This window comes from Lissotriton vulgaris, chromosome 12, assembly GCF_964263255.1.
Source record: "Lissotriton vulgaris chromosome 12, aLisVul1.2, whole genome shotgun sequence".
NCBI classification, from domain to species: Eukaryota; Metazoa; Chordata; class Amphibia; order Caudata; family Salamandridae; genus Lissotriton; species Lissotriton vulgaris.
Genome location: NC_141700.1, coordinates 185646333 through 185668115, shown reverse-complemented (window position 1 = coordinate 185668115; position 21783 = coordinate 185646333).

Sequence of the window (21783 nt, the reverse complement as noted above, 5' to 3'; positions counted from 1 at the left end):
TCCGAGGGGCGCCTTTACCTACTCCGATTGATACCATGGCAATGATTCCTTGGCTCAACGAATACCCGGATCATGCTTCCGCTGGGGTGTTGCGAGACGGGTTTTCATATGGTTTCCGCATCCCAGTGGGGGATTTTCAGGGTGTAGCAAACTGTAAGAATCAACTGTCGGTCTTGCAGCATACGGCGGTGGTACAGGTAAAGATTGGGAAGGAGGTGACTCGAGGTCGGATCGCCGGTCCATTTGATTTGCCACCGGTTGCTAACTTTGTTTGTTCCCCTTTAGGGGTGGTCCCCAAGAAGGACCCGGGTGATTTTCGGCTGATACATAACTTGTCAGCCCCACGTGGTCTTTCCGTGAATGAAGCGATAGACCCGGAAGTGTGTTTCGATGAGGCCGTTGCCATGTTGAATCGCCTGGGGCCCGGGGCGCTGATGGCAAAATCAGACATCGAGTCAGCGTTCCAGTTGCTCCCGGTACACCCGGACGATCAGCGTCTCCTTGGTTTTATGTTTCAGGGTCGCTATTACATGGATAGATGTATGCCAATGGGGTGCTCGATATCCTGTGCCTATTTTGAAAAGTTCAGTTGTTTTCTGCAATGGGTATTCACAAGGAAGACGGGTTTTCAGCATGTTATGCATTATCTCGATGACTTTCTGTTTTTGGGGGCAGCCGGGGATCCTGAGTGTGGACAGGCATTACATGAATTTTGTGTCTTAATGAATCAATTTGGTGTGCCATTGGCGCCAGGTAAGACTGTGGGTCCCTCAACTTTGCTCGAGTTTCTGGGGATCGAGCTAGACTCGGAAGAAGGTTGTTTTAGATTGCCCAGGGAAAAAGTGTTAAAATTCAGGACATCCCTTGAAACATGTATTCGTGCGACAAAAGTAAACCTGCATCAATTGCAACAGGTGGTGGGTCAGTTGAATTTTGCCCTGAGAGTAATGCCAATGGCACGCCCCTTTTCCCGCTCGATTGCACAAGCCATGGTCGGCCTGAAGGAAGGACATCACCGCACGAGGCTCTCGGCAGAGGTTCGCCAGGACATGCGCATTTGGTTGGCATTTTTGGCGGATTTCAATGGTCGAATTGTCTGGAACAAACCGGCGGTGTCCTCCGAGGAGCTGGGGCTGTGGACAGATTCGGCGGGGAGTGTAGGTTTTGGTGCCATATTTGGTACACAATGGTCGGCTCAAAAATGGCCATCATGGTGGCACGAGTGCGGGCTGACGAGTAACATTGCTTTCCTTGAACTGTTCCCTATTTTGGTGGCCTTAAAAACATGGCCGGAGGGGTTTCGGGATCACTCTGTGGTGTTCTGGTCTGATAACATGACTGTGGTTGAGTGTATCAATAGTCAGGCAGCACGTTGCAAATGGATTCTGAGACTGCTCAAAGAAATTGTGTTATTGTGTATGCAGTTTAATGTGCTCTTTAGGGCAAGACATGTCCCGGGGGTACTGAACCAAGCGGCTGATGCGCTTTCTCGTTTCCGTATGCAGGCCTTCTGGGGTTTTCTGCCAACAGCGGACCTGGTAGCAGCACCCTTTCCCGAAGCTCTCTGGTCTCTCGGTTCCCCGAACTACAAAACCTCGTGAAAGAGAGTTTAGCACCCAGGACAAGGAAGGCATATGAAGGGGCGTTCCGTTCCTATTTGTCCTTTTTGGGTTCTGCTGGGGGGGAGCTTTGGGGACAGGAAGAGCTTGTCGTAAAATTTCTGCTGTCTTTACATCAGGCAGGCAAATCAGTAGCTACGGCCCAGAGGCATCGGGCCGCCATTTCCTTTATGGCAAGGGCTCATGGGATCCAGGACCCGACAGCGTCTTTTGTGGTGCAGAAAGCGCTCCGTGGGTGGCAACGCCTTGAGGGTCGCAGAGTAGATGAGAGGCACCCGATAGGTCTGGATAGGTTGGCCCTGATATTTTCTGTGCTCCCTGCGACATGTTCATCCCAGTATGAAACAGTGTTATTCCGAGCCGCTTTTGCGCTAGCATTCCATGGGGCTATGCGGGTAAGCGAACTGGTGGCGAAGAACAAGCAGGATACGGTGGGGGGACTGTGCCGTGAGCACATCCAGGTTAAGGGGGAGACGATGGCTGTCTCGTTTGTCAGATCCAAGACCGATCAGGGTGCGATTGGGGACTGCATAGTCATACATAGGATTCCCGGGTCTCCCATGTGCCCTGTTGTTTGCGTAGAGGAATATTTGGCGCAGAGGGTGGCATCATGGGGGGGGACCTTGTTGAGACACGCTGACGCCACCCCACTGACGAGGTTTCAGTTCCAGCGGGTGCTTGCGATGTCGATTTCGGCCGCGGGCTTGAACCCCGGCGAGTTCGGGACCCATTCCTTTCGGATAGGGGCTGCTACAGAGGCTACAGCCAGGGGTCTGAGTGTGGAAAGAGTAAAACGTTTGGGGCGTTGGTCCTCGAACTGTTATAAAAGGTATGTGCGGTTGCACATGTTGTGAAGCTGTAATAATGTACTCACGCTTCTTGTTTTTGTTTGGTTTTCAGTTACGCAAGCTTACGAGGCGGGGCGGACTGTGCAGTCGACCCGACACCTGGGGACCAGCGGTCAAACATCACCGGCTGGGAAAAAGGAGGTGTGGGTCGTGGGCCACTCATACGTGAGGCGTGCCGCGGACGTATTCAATGCAGGTGACATGATTCACGTGGCTGGGGAATACGGGTACAGGGTGTCCTTCTACGGAAGGGGCGGGCTCTGTATTGACCAGTTTCAATCCTTTTTTGAGGGTTTGTTAGGGCGGACAAGGTCACCGCCGTCTATAATCATAGTCCATCTTGGGGGCAATGATTTGGTGGCCACTGGTAGACGACTTCTTCTTGAGGCGATGCTTTCCACAGTAAGTTGGTTGGCAAGAAGAGTTCCAGGGTGCACAATTGCATGGTCCCATATGATCCCACGAAAAGTGTGGCGGGGGGCTATTTCGGTTTCTGCTCTGAATCATTCAGTAAAGAAAATAAATAACAAAGTGAGTAGATTGTTTCGTTCAAGTACACTGCATTCTGTTTCGCATGGTTGTATCAAAGGGGACAGTATGTATTTGGGGGATGGGGTTCATTTGTCCCGAGTGGGGAATGAGTTGCTCATAGGAGACCTCATAGCTTGGCTAAAGAGTTTAAAACATGACCTTTAGGCAGGAGTTTTTTGTGGGGGGTCCGGATAGCCGTTCAACTATCCGGCCCGTGGCGGTAAGGTCATGATCGGTGAGCAGTAATTGGAAGATCCCTATGGGGGGGCGTCACCCATTACGGATGGGAGTGCTCGGGGGAGGTGGCCATTGGCCCCTCAACGGGGAGGCGGTCCCTTCTAAGGATAGGCCGCCGGAAGGAAAGGAAAGGTGGTCAAGGCCCCTTCCTGGATAGGAGGGGCTACGGGCCCTCCTGGGGAATTTCCCGGGGCCAGGCCATCTGCGACGGCAGATGGGGTAAGTTGTGTGGGGTTCGGGAGGGGGTTTACGCTACCTTTTAGACACCTCACACGAGTCCTCGGACGACCGTTAAATGGCGTCGAGTTCATTGGGGCCTCCGTCAAGTCCAAGGGAAATTGGTAGATGCACTTGAGGTACGCCTCTGTGCGGTCGCTCCCCTCACAAGTGAGGGGGGGTATTTCTGGTTTAGGGATCTGACACCGGTTACGACCTTGCCGTTGGCCCTTAACGTTAGGTGTACAATTTCAAGTCAAATGTTTTGTAGGATGTTAGTTCGGCTAGGAGAACCTTTGTATTAGAGATCTGTTAAGGTTAGCCAAACATCGTAATGTGGAAATGAAATTGTACATAATATGAAACTGTTATTTTAATGTTTTGATTTTGTTTCATATTTTAATAAATACGGCCGGGAGGGTCACTCCCTCCCGCCTTCCAAAAGTTCAGAACCGTTTCCGGTTTCCCATCCTTGGGGATTGTGTTGAGAGGGGGTGGCGGGTATCTCAGCCATATGGAAAGGGGCGACCATTCGGTCCCCCCGAACGTATGGTGGAGTACCACGATCCCCCCGGGAAGCCATCTTGGGCGGGAGGTGAGTCTCGGCTGGTATGCCCGAAGCGGCGTAGCCGGGGCGCGCCTTTTTCCCGCCCTGGAGTGGGTTGTCCTAGACACTGACGCGGCCGGCCACGCCCTCGGAGGCAGGCGGAGGCGGGTTTACGCCCGCCCCGAAGACGGATAAAAGGAGCAACAAGCCAAGAAAGCATCCTCTTGTTCCTGTGCTCTGAAGCTGCACCTCCCCGCTGCACGTGAGCTCGAGACGGAACGAAGAGCCAATTTTGACCCACCCACCAGCCCCTGAGGACAGCTAGTTGTTTTTTAATAAAGTTTTGATGTGGTAACTCTATTTCTTGCAGGTTGTGATGATTGTCTTGATATTTTGAGTATGCAATAAAGAATGGTCATTTTCAGTATGTTTTTCAAATAAAGTAATTCTGCGCTAGTGTTGATCAGAATCATGCTTGTAATAGTTATGGTTGTTTTGTAATTTAGTAATTTAGGTAAATTGTCGTATTTATTTTGGTCGGGCGGTAAGGTCATGATCGGTGAGCAGTAATTGGAAGATCCCTATGGGGGGGCGTCACCCATTACGGATGGGAGCGCTCGGGGGAGGTGGCCATTGGCCCCTCAACGGGGAGGCGGTCCCTTCTAAGGATAGGCCGCCGGAAGGAAAGGAAAGGTGGTCAAGGCCCCTTCCTGGATAGGAGGGGCTACGGGCCCTCCTGGGGAATTTCCCGGGGCCAGGCCATCTGCGACGGCAGATGGGGTAAGTTGTGTGGGGTTCGGGAGGGGGTTTACGCTACCTTTTAGACACCTCACACGAGTCCTCGGACGACCGTTAAATGGCGTCGAGTTCATTGGGGCCCCCGTCAAGTCCAAGGGAAATTGGTAGATGCACTTGAGGTACGCCTCTGTGCGGTCGCTCCCCTCACAAGTGAGGGGGGGTATTTCTGGTTTAGGGATCTGACACCGGTTACAACCTTGCCGTTGGCCCTTAACGTTAGGTGTACAATTTCAAGTCAAATGTTTTGTAGGTTGTTAGTTCGGCTAGGAGATCCTTTGTATTAGAGATCTGTTAAGGTTAGCCAAACATCGTAATGTGGAAATGAAATTGTACATAATATGAAACTGTTATTTTAATGTTTTGATTTTGTTTCATATTTTAATAAATACGGCCGGGAGGGTCACTCCCTCCCGCCTTCCAAAAGTTCAGAACCGTTTCCGGTTTCCCATCCTTGGGGATTGTGTTGAGAGGGGGTGGCGGGTATCTCAGCCATATGTAAAATGCCGAATATAGAATTTTGGATTGGATTGGAATATCTTGGTCACCGCATATCTGGTGATGGTATAGTTCCAAGAGAGGGTCTCATTGAGGCTATATCTGAAGCACCATGTCCAACTCCCAAAGAACAAGTCTCGTCATTTTAGGCATGTGTGAATTTTATACCAAATTTATTGCTAATTTTGCTGCAAAAACAGCCCACATGCGTGAGCTTTTAAAGAAGAAATCCACTTTTATCTGGGATGATTTGTGTCAAGAGGAGTTTGTACAGGTAAAAAAAGAATTGGAGTCATGTGGTATTCTCACACCTTTTGATCTCTTATTCAATGTACTTTATCAGTGGATGCGAGTCTAGATGGTCTTGGTGGAATGATTTCTCAAGTTAAGGATGGAAAAGAGTACACTGTTGGGTTTGCGTCAAGAGCGTTACGTCCGAGTGAAAAAAACTATTCAGTGATTGAAAGAGAGCTGCTGGCGTGCATTTAGGCGGTTGAACGTTTCAAGTATTTTTGTGGGACAAGACATTTGTACTGTTAACTGATCATAAACCTCTCATTCCTATACTTGAAGGTCATATTTTAAAAGATCATACCCCCAGAATTGCAAGGTTGAGTTCAAAGTTGTTACAGTACAGTTTTAGTGTGGCGCATATTCCAGGTGGACGCAACAAACGTGCAGATTACTTTTCAAGGTCTCCTCTACCCATAACTAAAAATAATGCTTACAGTGATGTGGATGAGGAGTGTCTCATAGCTGCTATTGATGTTTTTTCTGTGGGGACATTCAGTGAACACGATTGGTTTTCAGCAATGGAGCATGATCTTGGACTTAAGAAAGTCAAATATTTCATTGTTAATGGTTGGCCTAAAGAAAAGCATTTAGACAGTATGCTTCATCCTTTTGACAAAGTAGCTGATGAACTTACTTTGGAAGGAGGAGAGATAATCATGCGTTGGGATACATTTATTCCTCCTGAGTCTCTTAGAAGTCGTTTAATTGATGCAGGTCATGAGGGACATCTGGGTCAAATCAATGATGTTGTGGAAGCATGTATAACTTGTTACACTAGCGATAAGGTTATAAAAATGGTTTCACCGCCTATACAACAAGTCCATCATTGAAATTGGCTATCGACTTTGTGGGACCTTTCAATGTGCTCTCTAATAAATATAAGTTTGCACTGGTTGTGGCCGACTATTTCCGCAAATGGTGGGAGGTCCATTTTATGACCGATCCTAACTCCCATGAGGTCATCAAGTTTCTGTTATGTTATCTTATGTTATACTGCATTTCTAAAGCGCACAGCTACTCAGAGTATTCCGGCGCTGCTACCCTGAACCCCCACCCACAAGCTGAACAGGAAGAGCCTCTAAGAAAATGGGCTCAGAACAGTAGTGTTTTTAGGTTCTTTTTGAAAGCAACCGGATCCGAAATCCTCCTGAGAGCAAGAGGAAGCTCATTCCAGGCTAGGCCAGCCTTACGGGTGAAAGAGCAGCCACCTAGCCTCTGGCGTGAAAAGCGTGGGTTCTGGATAAGGAGTTGGTCAGAGGACCTCAAAGTCCTGGAAGGGATGTAGAAAGAGAAGCGCTTCTGCAAATAGAGTGGGCCCAATCCATACAAGGCCTGATGGACAATGGCCAGCATTTTAAATTTCAAATGGGCCTCAACTGGGAGCCAATGAAGATGGCGGAGATGGACCCGCATGCTCTGCCTAGAAGAAAGACCCAGAAGGAGTCGAGCAGCCACATTTTGGACTACCTGTAATTTTTTTATCAGATAGCCTGGACATCCCACTAAGAGTGCGTTGGAGTAATCCAGCCGAGAGAGGATCAATGCCCGGACTACTGTTTCTCTGGCCTCCACAGGCAGAAGGGGGAGGAATTTACGCAGGGTTTTAAGTATGCCAAAACAGGTCCCTGTAAGTTTTTTGACATTCGTCGCAAAATTCAAATTTTCCTCAAACCAGACCCCCAAGTTTTTTGCAAGACCCTTGTCTGATTGGGGGGTGGAAAGTCCGGAGGCCACAGTCTGGTTCTAAAACCAGCAGGAAACACTCCGAACAGGAGCACCTCCGACTTCTCCTCGTTGCACTTGAGTTGTGCATTGGCCAACCAGCGAAACACTGCGGAAAGACAGCGCTGAGCCGTGTTGACCGAGTCCTCACCCCTTCTCCAGGTAAACAATAACTGCGTTTCGTCCTCATAGGCCATCACCCTAGCCCCCAGGGACTCCGCCAGGTAAACCAGGGGGGTCACAAAGATGTTAAACAAAAGGGGGCTAAGGGAAGAGCCCTGCGGGACACCAGTGGAGAGAGGGGAGAGGGACAAGGCAAACAGGGGGAGTCAGACTTGCTGTGACCTATACTCGAAAAAAGGATTGCAGCCAGCTCCACGCTGTACCCGCAATGCCGATTTCAGTAAGTCGATCAAGGAGAGAGTGGGGAACTGTGTCGAATGCCGCCGACAGATCCAGCATCACCAGAGCTGCTCTCCCGCCGGCATCCAAACAGTCCCTGATAGCCTCAGCCACCTCCAGCAGTGCCGACTCTGTGCTATGGGCGGCCCGGAACACCGATTGTGCAGGATGAAGCACGCCCAACTTCATCACAAAGTTGGTTAACTGCAAAGTGACCGCCTTTTCGCAGACCTTGGCAAAACTAGGCAAAAGAGAGATGGGTCTGTAAGTACCGGGAAGCGAAGTGTCAAGGGTGGGCTCATTAAGTAATGGAAGCAAGAGGGCCTGCTTCCAAGCAAGCAGAACGTGTGCCTCATGAAGCGACTGGTTAATTAGAATATTAACTTCCGAATTAACCGTGTCGGCTAGATCAGCCAGCAACTGAGCCGCAGAGCCTTTTTGCCAGGGAGGGTTTCCCAAAGGAAATTGTGTCTGACAACTGTTTTCAGTTTACTTCCAAATAAATGTCCAATTTCCTTGCTCATAGTGGTATTACACACCGGCGTGTTGCTCTTTATCACCCACAGGCCTATGGTTTTATTGAGGGCATGAACCGCATCCTGGTTGAGTATGTTCAATGGGCTGTTTCTTCCAGAGATGACAACAAGGAAGCTGTTCACAGTATGTTATGGGCTCACCGTACAACACCGAGTGGTGTCACAGGATCTAGTCCTTTTTTCCTTCTCAGAGGTAGGGAAGCCTCTTTTCACATGTGTCCTGCCTGAATGAAAAGGTGGGGGTGGTTGCTAAAATCTAAAGAAAATGAAGGGAATGGTGATGTTATGGTTTCTCCTTCTTGTTCCTCAGAAGGAAGTCAAGGTTCCTTTTCTCAAAGGGTCTGTCAAAATTTGGACTTCCTGTTCAAGTAAATGCTACCTCACGTTTTGCTGTAAGAGTCAATGGGAAAAATTGGTGGAATTTGTCTAGAATCTATAAAATTCCTGAGAAGGTGGTAACACACCTGGGTTTGGATTCAAGTGTTGCTAGTCGTTCATATTCTACTCAAAGGAATAACTCTGTTTACAAAAGTACTTCTTTGAAATATGTTCCTCCACGGAGGAGTGGTAGGATAAGTGTCCCACCAAATCGGCTAAACCTGTGATTGATTTAGCTAAATCTGTGATTGATTTACCTGAATGATTAATCTTTTGTTTTTTGTATAAGTATTCTGCTTAGCCTCTCTTATCATTTTTATTATTTTTTTATTATGTGCTTTTATTTCTTCTTTCTTTATTTTCAGATGTTATCATTAGTTTCTCTTTAATTACATTAATGGAAAGGAAGGAGATGTAGTAGTTTCGCTTTAATGTTGTTTCACAAGTTCTATATTGAATGATGTCATTGACATGAGTACAGAATGCTGTGGTTTGAATGCCAGGAGATCAGTTCCTGGAAGCTGTGGAGATGAACAGTCATTAAACTACGTGTTCCTCATCTTACCTGGTGTGGTGTAGTTACTTCAATTACCCTACGCATTTCGGCAGAAACCACCTTGCTCACGGGTAAATGAGTTGAAAAACTAATAGTGCATATAAACAAACACACAGAATACGTGATATATGACTATCATGAAAGTGAAAAGGGGACTAATGTTCCAAAACCAATTTGGCCATCTTATACTGGTTTCGTTACTAAAAATCACATTAACTGAACCCTTTCGTCTCTTTTGAGTTAAACTGGTACAGAACATCTCACAGTGACCCATAGTCTTATCTTTAGACATAATAAAAGTAAATATTGTGCAGTGAAACTTAACAATCTATAATGCGGCAGAACCGAGTTGAATAACACTCTACCCATTGCAAATAAAAAGCATAGTGCTATGCCATAAATCAAACATCAATACGTATTCCTTAGCTTTTGATTGGGCTTAGGAAAGCTCATAATGCTCTGTCTGCTGAAAAAAACGATAATTCTAAATATATAAAAATATAATCCTTGCATGGAATAACAACCCTCATGTACATCGCTAATACATCTCATATTGGGCTAAACAATCTAATTACAATCAGCTAGATATTATGTATTATATCAAAATACAAAATAATATAACACTAAGATGTTCCATAAATTCATGCAGACATTCCCTTATAACATGGTCATGCAGTCTAGAACTCCCAAGTGAGTCAATCAAAATATAGTCAAAAATGGTCAGCAATCAATACACAGTCTGCTAAATCAATGGGTTAGTCTTGCCAAAGTGTCCCAATAAGCACAATTGAAATGAAAATAAATGTAACAATATCAATTCACAAGACTACATTTTTGAATTCTTGAATTTTTCAAATTTTTTTGAATCCATAGAGTTTATTGAATTTATTCGAATTTTGGATTTATCAAATAGTCCCAGTGGGCATATGTTCCGTCTTACCTCTGGGATATACATGCTCTATCCAGATAATAGGATCACCTATACAAAACAAAAACAAAAAAAGTGGGCAATTAGGTCAGACACCAATAGATTAAAGGACGAAAACAGACTAGGAACATTAAAGTAGTTTTGGTGTGTGTAAATTAAAAACCTTTGAAAAAACACGGGGTTGTAACACAGGACACAGTGCAGAAATCACAATATGTGAGATCCTCCCATGGCTGAGAACATATCCTAAACTTAAAATCATGACCAGCAGTAGTGTTACAGCATGTCCACACTCAAAATGTGTCACGTGATACATAGGGAAAGTAAGTATATTCTCCCAAGTGCCACAACAGTTCCTCTTCTGATTTAGACCCCCTGGAATCTTGGTGTCTAAGAGCAGAATATACCTAGACTCAAGTTGTCACAATTTACATATCCTGTCTCCTCCCCAACTCATACTTGTAACTCTGTCAATCACAAAGAAACATAGTAAATTGCTGTTGCTTTTATACAATTCTTCAAAGTGTCTTGCCACAGGGGATAATTTGTCCTTATTCTGAAGGGCCCTCACGTGTTCAAGAATGCGCTTCTTTGCTTGAAACATGGTACTCCCCATGTATTCTTTAGAACACTGGCACACTAGAACATAGACACAGTGATCAGACAGACAAGTAAGATGTTTATCTATACTTCTCACTGTGTCACTTACAGGATAGTGGACATTCTTCACATTCAAGCTGAATTTGCACGCTTTGCATGACATGCAAGTGAAGAATCCTTGAAAACCTGAGGAAATGGTTTTAGCCCCAGGCACCTCATTGTTACATAACCTGTCTCTCAAAGAGTTTGCCTTTTTGTAAGTGATATTAGGAGCAAGTCCTAAAACATCCTCTAGGGTAGGTTTAGCTCTAACACATTCCAATGCTTGTTAAGGCATTTACGAACCTGCCAAGACCCTGAATGATAAGTAGTAACAAATCTAATACTCTGGTCATTTTCCTCAGCTTTCTCTTTAGGTGTCAATAATTCAGACTGAGTACATTTATTGGTCTCAAGTCAAAGTCAAAGTCAAAGTCTTTATCACCCGTGGGTCGTATCCCCTCTCCAGAAATCATTCTGTCATGCATACCCCTTCTAGAATGAAATCCCTTTATGTACTACAGTTCCTCCGAGCCCGGAGGAACTCCCGGAAGGGTATGCTGCAAATAAGAGTCTTGGGGTGTCCACTATCTGGATGAAGCAGAGTATAACCCGCAGTGATTTTGCGATAGAGTTTAGAATCAAATTTATGATCAACAACTTTTATATGCAAATCCAAAAATTCGATGCTCTCAGCACTCATCTTGCTCTCAAATGTCAAGTTCACCTAATTTTTATTTAAAACATAGAGGAAATCATTGGCTTGTTCCTGAGATCCTCCCCAGATGATGAACAAATCATCTATGTATCACAGCCATAATTTCACATGGCTGCGATATAGTTCTTGTGTCCTGGACACCTGCTGCTCTCAGCTGCCCATGAAAAGGTTGGCAAAGCTGGGAGCAAAACAGGTGTCCATGGCAGTGCCCTGCTTCAGTCTGTATAAAGTTTCATTGAAAATAAAAAAGTCTCTCCAGACAGAATTTCATCATCTGTAACACCATCTCAGTGTGCTTTAAAAACGATATGGAGCGGGAGCTAAGATATTGTCGGCACGCTTGAATGCCGCCTTTATGCTTGATAGAAGTATAACGGCTACAGACATCTAGGGTAATCAGAATGAAACCTTCCTTTCAATCAAAATCTTTGATTTTAGTCAAAAAATCATTACTGTCACTGGGACGTAAAAAATAATCAATCTATTTAGATGTTCTTTCCAACAGGAAGCCCATTGAAGACACAATGGGACTCCCCAGAGGTTTGGCAGGGTCTTTGTGTAGCTTTGGTAAAAGATACCGAATTGCAATTTTGGGGCTGTGGTTTAAAAGAAAAGAATATTCATCCCATTCCTAAATGCCAACTGAATGTCATTCTTTTAACATGATATAATAAACAGCTTTTGACTCTTCCACAACATTCTTAGTGACTTGTTCATAACAGTCCTGACATCCAAGTTGCCTTAACCCTTCCTGTATGTAAGCCACTGTGTTAAGCACAACAACGTTCCCTCCTTTATCCGATTGGCGGATAACAATAGTAGCATCTGATTGTAGGGATTTTACCGCCAGACGTTGTTGCTTGGTAAGATTTTCATGAACGCATCTTTTCTTTTTAGCCAAAACCTTAAGGTCATTGATAACCAAAGTCTCAAAGGGATCGATGCTACACAGTGGTAAAGTGGGGTTGAACACAGATTTGGGCTTAAAATTGTTTGAGCAACTTAGATTCACAGTAAAGCCCAATGACTGAGCATCTATGGAACCCGAGTTCTCAATATTCCACTCTAATTCCTTGAGTGCAATAAGGGTATCCACTTCATTTATGGTTTCAGACACTTTAATGGGTGTATTCTTTTCTTTAGGCGTAGTGGTATTCTTCACTTTCAATTCATGCCATTTGTGTAACTTAAGTTTCCTTGTAAAATTAAATAAGTCAATTCGTTCCTGGGGATAGGGGAGAGTAGTGGTTGGGCAAAATGAGAGACTACATTGCAAAACATCATTCTCAGTACTAGAAAGAATACGTAAAGAAAGATTTACCATATTTCTGCAGTTCATTTTCCTCGTTTCTTTTGGCCCCTTGTTTCCACTCCCACTGGGGCTGCTGTCATTCTTCCACCATTCGCCCCTCCTGGTGTGTTTGCGAATGATGTTCCTTCTCCTGTGGCTTTGCCTCTGCCTCATCCTGCAAATCCCCTTCCTCTCCCTCTTCCTCGGTCTATCTGCCAGTTCTGTTGGTTGGATGACTGCTTCAATAGTCTGAATTCCACCCAAAAATGTATGGGCTTATTGGCATTCTTCACCATAAGGAGAGTCCAGTCCTCAGAGACGTCACTCTCACTGACATCACTGTCTGTCCCCCCAGTAGCCTAAATAGTATCCAAATTTCCTTGAACACCTTTGCATGTGACGTTGTAATACTTGCGACTGAAGATGAATACTCTACCTCACTGGTAGTCGATTTTATCACGTAAAAACTTCGGCTCTTTCTTTGCAATGATCTCCTCATGTTTGTCAATTTTCTTTTTGATTGCATCCATCTTGATGGTGAAAGCATCCGCTGTTTCCTCTTTTTGAATCTCATCGCTGAGTTCCGCGATGGATTTCAACAGCATAGCCCTCTCCTTCCAGGCATATTTGATTAGGATAGATAACATACGGTTGGAGCAGTCCATCAAGTTTTCCACCCATTCTTCCGCTAATTCAGGATCAGGATCCTCATAGTGAGGAGCAATAAGGATGCATAATCCTCTAGGGACTCTCTTTTCTTCTTGGTATTTCTCCAACGTGGTGTCCAGGACAAGAGAACTATATTGCAGCCATGTGAAATTATGTTGCAGCGATACATAGATGATTTGTTCATCATCTGGGGAGGATCTCAGGAACAAGCCAATGATTTCATCTCTGTTTTAAATAAAAATGAGGTGAACTTGACATTTGAGGGCAAAGTGAGTGCTTAGAGCATCACATTTTGGGATTTGCATATAGAAGTAGTTGATCATAAACTTGTTTTTAAACTCTATCCCAAAATCACTGCGGGTAATACTCTGCTTCATGCAGATAGTGGACACCCCAAGACTCTTATTTGCAGAATACCCTTCCGGGAGTTCCTCCGGGCTCAGAGGAACTAGAGTACAGAAAGGGATTTCAACCTAGAAGGGGTCTGTATGACAGAACGATTTCTGGAGAGGGGATACGACCCACAGGTGATAAAGAATGAATTTCTCAAGGCCAGTAAATGTACTCAGTCGGAAATATTGACACCTGAAAGAGAAAGCTGAGGAAAATGACCAGAGTATTAGATTTGCTACTACTTATCATTCAGGTCCTTGGCAGGTTCATAAATGCCTTAACGAGCATTAGAATGTGTTAAGAACTGAACCTACCCTAGAGGAAGTTATAGGACTTGCTCCTAATATCACTTACAAAAAGGCAAACTCTTTTGAGAGACAGGTTATGTAACAATGAGGTGCCTGGGGCTAAAACCAGTTCCTCAGGTTTTCAAGGATTCTTCACTTGCATGTCATGCAAAGCGTGCAAATTTAGCTCGAATGTGAAGAATGTCCACTATCCTGTAAGTGACACAGTGAGAAGTATAGAGAAACATCTTACTTGTCTGTCTGATCACTGTGTCTATGTGCCAGTTTGCCTGTGTTCTAAAAAATATGTGGGGAGCACCATGTTTCAAGCAAAGAAACGTATTCTTGAACACATGAGGGCCATTCAGAATAAGGACAAATTATCCCCTGTGGCAAGGCACTTTGAAGAATTGCATAAAAGCAGCCGCAATTTACTTTGTTTCTTTGTGTTTGACAGAGTGTTAGTAGGGGAGGAGATAGGATACGTAAATTGCGACAACTTGAGTATAGGTATTTTCTGGACTTTAGACACAAATATTCCAGGGAGTCTCAACTCGGAAGAGGAATTGTCGTGGCACTTGGGAGAATAGACGTACTTTCCCTATGTATCACGTGACACGTTTTGAGTGTGGACATGCTGTGTGTAACACTACTGCTGGTCATTATTTAAATTTAGGATATGTTCTCAGCCATGAGAGGATCTCACATTTTGTGATTTCTGCCCAGTCTCCTGTGTTACAACTCTGTGTTTTTAATTTTTTTTTATTCACACACACCAAAACTACTTTAATGTTCCTAGTCTGTTTTCGGCCTTTAATCTATTGGTGTCTGACTCAATAGCCACTTTTTTTTGTTTTTTGTTTTGTATAGGTGAAACTATTATCTGGATAGAGCATGTATATCCCAGAGTGAAGACGGAATATACCCCCACTGGGGCTATTTGAAAAATCCGAAATTAAAATAAATTCAATAAACTCTATAAATTCAAAAAATTAGAAAAATGTAAGAATTCAAAAATGTAGTCTTGCAAATTGATATTGTTAAATTTATTTTCATTTCAATTGTGCTTATTGGGACACTTTGGCAAGACTATCCCATAGATTTAGCAGACTGTATTGATTGCTGACCATTTTTGACTATATTATGATTGACCCACTTGGGAGTTCTAGACTGCATGACCATGTAATAAGGGAATGTCTGCATGAATTTATAGAACATCTTAGTGTTATATTATTTTCTGTTTTGATATAATACATAATATCTAGCTGATTGTAATTAGATTGTTTAGCCCAATATGAGATGTATTAGCAATGTACATGAGGGTTGTTATTCCATGCAAGGATTATATTTATATATATATTTATAATTATCGTCTTTTTCAGCAGACAGAGCGTTATGAGCTCTCCTAAGCCCAATCCAAAGCTAAGGAATACGTATTGATGTTTGATTTATGGCATAGCACTATGGTTATTATTTTTAATGGATGGAGCGTTATTCAACTCGGTTCTGCCGCATTATAGATTGTTAAGGCCCCCCCTTGATTAATCACCCTAAAACTTTCAAGACATGAGCCGACCTGAGTGAAACATTTGTTTCGAAACATTCATGAAGATTCGTCAAATGGCGCCAAAGTTATTAGCAAATCAGAAAATGCTTTTTCTATAGAAACTAGGCTCTAACTATAAATTTGTGCGCTAAACTAAGTGGATACAATTTATATACACTTGTATGTCTATAAAAAGGGGTCTTGTTTCGTTTTGTAAAATACATTAAAAAAAGGCAAACATTACAAATGTAACTGTAGGAATCTGGCTTTTTATGTAGTATACCAAAACAAGGTATACTATGTAGAAGGTGCAACCGACCCTTATTTGTTTACAGGGCTTAAATCAATAATCCTAAATGTTTTCTTTTGTGGTAGTGTGAGCGAACAGTTTTGGCTTATCAGGTGATAGTGTTAATGCATTTGTGGACCACACAGACAATCAATCAATGAGACACACACTCTAACAAAACTCATGATCAATCTAGAAAAATAACAGGTATTTTTATATTTATTTTAATACTAGGAATTTCATAATTGGTAAGTACTTCTGAGTTTATCATGTTTTGCAGGTAAGAAAAGATGTCACTCAAATGTGTTTTTATGCGGTAATGCTTTACTGTGGGGAAGGGAACATATACTGCATACAAGTATTTGCAAACACAGCTCAGGTGTCCTCATTAGTGCTTAAAGTGCTAGGGGTGCAAGGCCCAAAGTACCTTTGGCAGCTTCAAGTTTACCTGCCTGGAGTGTATAGGTGCAGAGGTGCTGGAAGGGTTGGTAGCCTTGTGAGCTACACTGTAGGAAAAGAGGGGGCCACCTATAAACAAGTGGCAGAGGTAAATTGGGGACAAGTCTGGGAGCTCCCAATGGGAGTCTTGCTCCATTTGGGTCCTGGGAATAGGGGAGAACCGTCGGTAGTCTTGGACCCAGGAGATAGGCTGCAGAGGAGTTCGGTCTGCTGGTGCCTGTGCATCAAAGGCACCCACGGTTCTTGGTTGGAACAGTAAAAAGGGACAAAACATGACAGCTGGGACACTCTCAGTGCTGGCCTCCACCATGCTGATGTCCCGCATCGGCTGGCCAGTCTTTTCCACATGGAGTCTAGATTGGACTCAAACAAGCTTTGGTTTCTGCAATGGATCTGGTACCCGGGTAATGGTGCAGAGTGGCTCCAGTTGATCCTGGCATCTTCTCTCTTACTGGGGACATGGATCTGATAACTTGGAGCATAGTGGCATCCTTCTGGGTGGCTGCTACATTGGTGGACCCGGTAGTCAGAAGAATAGTGAACAGGATGTTGCGGTCGGGGCCTGCAGCTTGTGGAGAAGTGGCTCCTCCACTTCAAGGGAGATGCTGACAGCTTGGCAAAGTGCTGGAGATCTGAGGACGCAGCTGCAGGACGATTAGGGTTGTTGTGATTGTTGGGACAGGAGCAGGCAGGCCAGCAGGGTTTGGATCCAAGGTCCACCAGTATTCCACAGTTCTCACTTCTTTGACTCTTCTTAGTCCCTCTTCTTTTCTTGTCAGGGAAATCTGAGATGCTGATGTCAGGGGGCCACATAAATACTGAATTTAGGGGCGTTAAGGTGAGTGAAGGGTAGTAGACTATGGGCTACTTACCATTGGGGTCACTAAACCCAATTTATGACCACTTCCTGTTGGGAATGGGCATAACCCTGTCACAGAATTCCTAATTCTACCAAAATCAAAATGGCGAAACCCTTCTTTCGGGAGCACATCAGGTAGTCCACCTTAGGAGTGTGACTGGCCTGATGGTCCATCATGCCTCCTTGCATAGTTTATTTCCCTCCTATCGAGGTGCCAAATGGGCTTCAGGGCAGGGGTTGCATCTCCCGGGTGTGGGGGAAGCTGGGGTCACATACCTGAAGCATGAGGGTCCTTGAAGCTCCTGACCTTGCTATGCAGATTCACTAGTCATCCTGCTGCAGGAGAAGTGAACACCTACCTCCAGAGCAGGCATTGTTTCTGGCCTCAGAAAGTTCAGGCTCTCACCAGTAGGTGGTCCGAAACATGTCTGGGTGGTATGCTGGATGATGCCAGTCAGACAGCACACAAAGAGGCTGGTAGGTTTTCAGCGAGCTCCTATAAGGTGCCCTCTGCGTAAATGTTTTTAAAACTCGACTACTGGCATCAGTATGGATTTATTACGTCAAGGTGTTTGATAACAAACACAGTAGGTTTCAGAGAAGTCATCATGTAGCTGGGGAACATATACTTAAGACAGCTTCTCTGTTCACTAGCAATTACACTGGACACCGTAAGGGCATATCAACTCATGCAGATATGTCCTCATGTGTAATATAATGCACCCCACCATAGGGCTGTAAGGCCTGCTGTAGGGGTGACTTACATATATTGTATGCAGTGTCTGTGGTCATGGCACCCTGGGTGTGTGACATGTCATGTTTTACATTTGTCTGCACGATTTCATACAGCCTGCAAATGCAGTCTGTGTGAGTTTGGTAATGGGTCCCTTAGGGTTGCACAATACTTGTTGCAGACCTTAACCCCTTCCCCGCGGGGCTAATTCCCCACATTGCAGGGGGAAGGGGGGCAGCGCCGCGGGGCTCGTGACGAGCTGAGCTCATCATGCTGCACAGCGGAGCTGTGCTCATGAAGGGCTGAGCTCGTCACAACTTCGCCCACTCATTAGAACACCCCGCACAGGAGGAGAATTATCCCAGCATGGGCGTTTCTCGGCGTTTATGACGAGCTCAGCTCTTCATGAGCACAGCTCCACTGTGCCTCATGATGAGCTCAGCTCGTCATGATTGTCCAACGGGTTAAGGGCCCTCTTTAGTACCCATACCCTAGGTACCTTTGGAAACATTTACTAGGGCCCAACAGAGGTGCTAAAGATCTTGCCAATTGAGAACAATTGAGCAGTTACCTTGTTTTATGGAAAGTACCCTGTCAATAGAGACATGGTTATGAGGAATCTAGAGCACTTCTTCAAAATTGCATCAAATACCAGGCAAAAAGTGGGGGTGACCAAATCAAAAAGGTTCACTTTGCTACAGAAACGTATTTTATTTATAAAGGTAATGAAATTCATTCATATTGTAAAAAGAACAATACACACCAATCACAATACATCTCATGATCCATAACAAGTATTGACATAGCCAATTGTTCTCACCTTTGGATCCTTACAAGTGTTTAGCCAGAGCTATTGTCAGTCAGTCAAAGAAACTTTATTCGGTTATTTAAAACCATAAAAGCAAGACATGGTATACAAAACGAGTTTAAAATTCAATTAAACATATATGAAAAGACATTACTACACCTTCATAAAAAGTACAAAGAACCGAATTTTGTTAAAAATAAGTGACTGTAAGAGCAAGTTTACATGGTGTCCAACAAAAGTTATACAAGTGTCAAATTTTGGTTGTTAGAAGTAGCAGCCATTCTTAGTTTATTTTGTCTGGCAGCTGCTGCCAGAAAACAGGCTACCCCATATGTTGTCTGTACTGAGTTCAGCATCTGTAGATGTAATAATGCTGGCCGTACCTGGACAAAATTCAATTTTTTCAGAATAGGTACCAGAAATTTTTTGCGAGCCACCAAATAATGTTCACAAAGCATAACTAAGTGGAGGGTGTCCTGTATGGAAAAACAGTCGCAGGTACAGAGGGGTAAGTTCTCTGGTAAGCCCCACTTTGATTGTGAGCCAAGCACTAGGTGTATTAAATTAAACCTGAACCTTATAAGTAGAAAGCGATGGTAAGGCTTGGTAACATATTTCAAATAAGGTTCCATGGCTAAAGTTGAGGAGAGTTGAAAAAGTGATCGTACCATTGGTTTACCTAATTCGACCGTTTCCCTTTCAGACTCCAACAAGTTTTGGAAATGCAGCTTGACCCACTTTACATCCTCTTTTTTTAAAATGTGTGGTAAAGAGTACATTTCTGGACGCCCTAGTCTCGCGCATTCCGCTCTAACATACGCCAGCCACGGGATGTTATTGGCTTTATCCAGAGACAAACAATCTTTGAGGATACAATGATTTAAACTGATTTCCTCGTTTGTCCACGTTTTAACCCAATATATCACTGGGGCCATTTTTAAGAGGTCAGTAACGTGACCCAAGCCTAATTCATTATGAATTGTGTGTATTGGGGAAGATTTAGGTAGTGATAGTAAGGCTTGTAAAAAATTATTTTCTGCAATCTGAATGCCTGGGCATGAGACATAACCCCATATGGCAGCCCCATAAGAGGCAATTGCCAAACATTTAGCTTTATAGATACGGGTCATGGCTTCCATAGGTTTTGATCCCAGTTTTTTAGAGAAATGCAGAAGGGCTGTAGTGGATCTAGTAACTCCATTCTGTTTTAATCTCATTTGTGCGCCCCATGTTCCTTTCTCATCGAAGGTGACGCCCAGATAGCAAAAGAAAGGGACCCTGGAAATTGGTGAACTATTACAGCTAAAATATCTGATCTTCGTGTGTTTTTTCCGTGAACCTGTAACCATAACATGGGATTTGGTCGAGTTAATTTTAAGATCGAGAGCTTCCATAAAGAGGCCAAAGTGATCTAAGAGTTTTTGGAGGCCTGTGCCAGTCCGAGCTAAGAGGACGGCGTCGTCCGCGTATAGGAGGACCGGAATAGGTACCCCCCCATACGCGGAATATCTGGGGTGACTGAGTTCAGTGAATTACCCAGGGAGTTGATGTACAGTGTGAAAAGGAGAGGTGCCAGAATGCAGCCTTGTCTGACACCTCTTCCAGACTTGAACTTTGCTGTGCACCTTCCATCCCTGTTCACCCTAACAGATGCAAATAAATTTAAATGAAGATCGTGCAGAAAATTAACCAAAGTTGTGTCCAAACCCATATTGCCCAAAATAGTCCACAGTTTAGAACGATTGACCAAATCAAAAGCAGATGATAAGTCCATAAAACCCAAATAAAGGAGTCCCCCCTTCACCACTGTGTACTTGCTGATAATTAGGTGGAGGTTGAGACATTGGTCCATGGTCCCTCTGTGTGCTCTGAAGCCATACTGTAACTCCGAGAGGATCCTGCTCTCTCCAAGCCAGTCCTCAAGCCTCTGCAAAATGACCCTGCCCAAGATCTTAACGGCAGAGTCCAGCAAGGAGATTGGCCTGTAGCAAGCCGGGTCCCCCCTGTTCCCTTTCTTGAATATGGGCACAATGATAGAGGTGGACCAAGAGGAAGGAAAACCAGCTGAGGGTATTGCGTTAAAAACGTTCTTTAATATCTTCGACCAAAATTGGGGGTATTGGATGTAGAGGTCTGCAGGAACCCCGTCAGGGCCCGGGGCTTTGTGTTTACTTGTGTCTCTAATCGCCCTTTCAACCTCCGAACTACTAAATTCCATAACCATGTTAGTGGATTTATGGACATTATCGGTTAGACCAGGTGCTGTGGATTCGTAGATCTTTTCGAAGTGGGCTACCCATCTATCATCTTCTATCACACAGTCCATGTCGGTCTTCCCTTCATTGGAGAAGAAGGGCTGGTTCACAATGGCCCAAAACTTTTTGCTGTCTCTCAATACATCCGTAGATAAAAGGCTCTCCCAAGCTTCTTCCTTGATTCCAGATTTGCGTTTAAGAACTGCAGTTTTGTAATCCTTCCTTAAATTGGCCACCAACGTCCTGTCCCTAGGTTTTTGTTTTAGAGCTTTCATCAGAGCACTATGTTTCTGGGAACATTCTTTATTGAACCATTTCTGGGGTTTCTTAATCCTTTGCCCGGTAGACCTTAGCTCCAGATTCTTAGCAATCCTTCCGCATATCTCCTCGTATGCGACTACTACATCCGGGCCTCGAGCAGTTGGGTCCAGACATACTGCCATATCTGCCTCTGACTCTTGGGCAAGTGAATGGAAGAAGTGTTCAGGTACTATTTGTTCCCATTTTAGGCGCCTTCCCTGGTCTTTAGTTATCAAGTCCCTTGGGGCTGCCACATCTGTTGGATTATGGGTCCGGAAACAGTCTAGGTCCAGCATCAGGAGGACAGGATTGTGATCACTGAAACTAGCAGTGACCACCATGTACTCGCGTGCCTTAGCTAGTACCCCAGATGAAACAAAAATGAAGTCTATAATAGTATTAGCGTCTTTCCCCACGAAGGTTGGGGCTC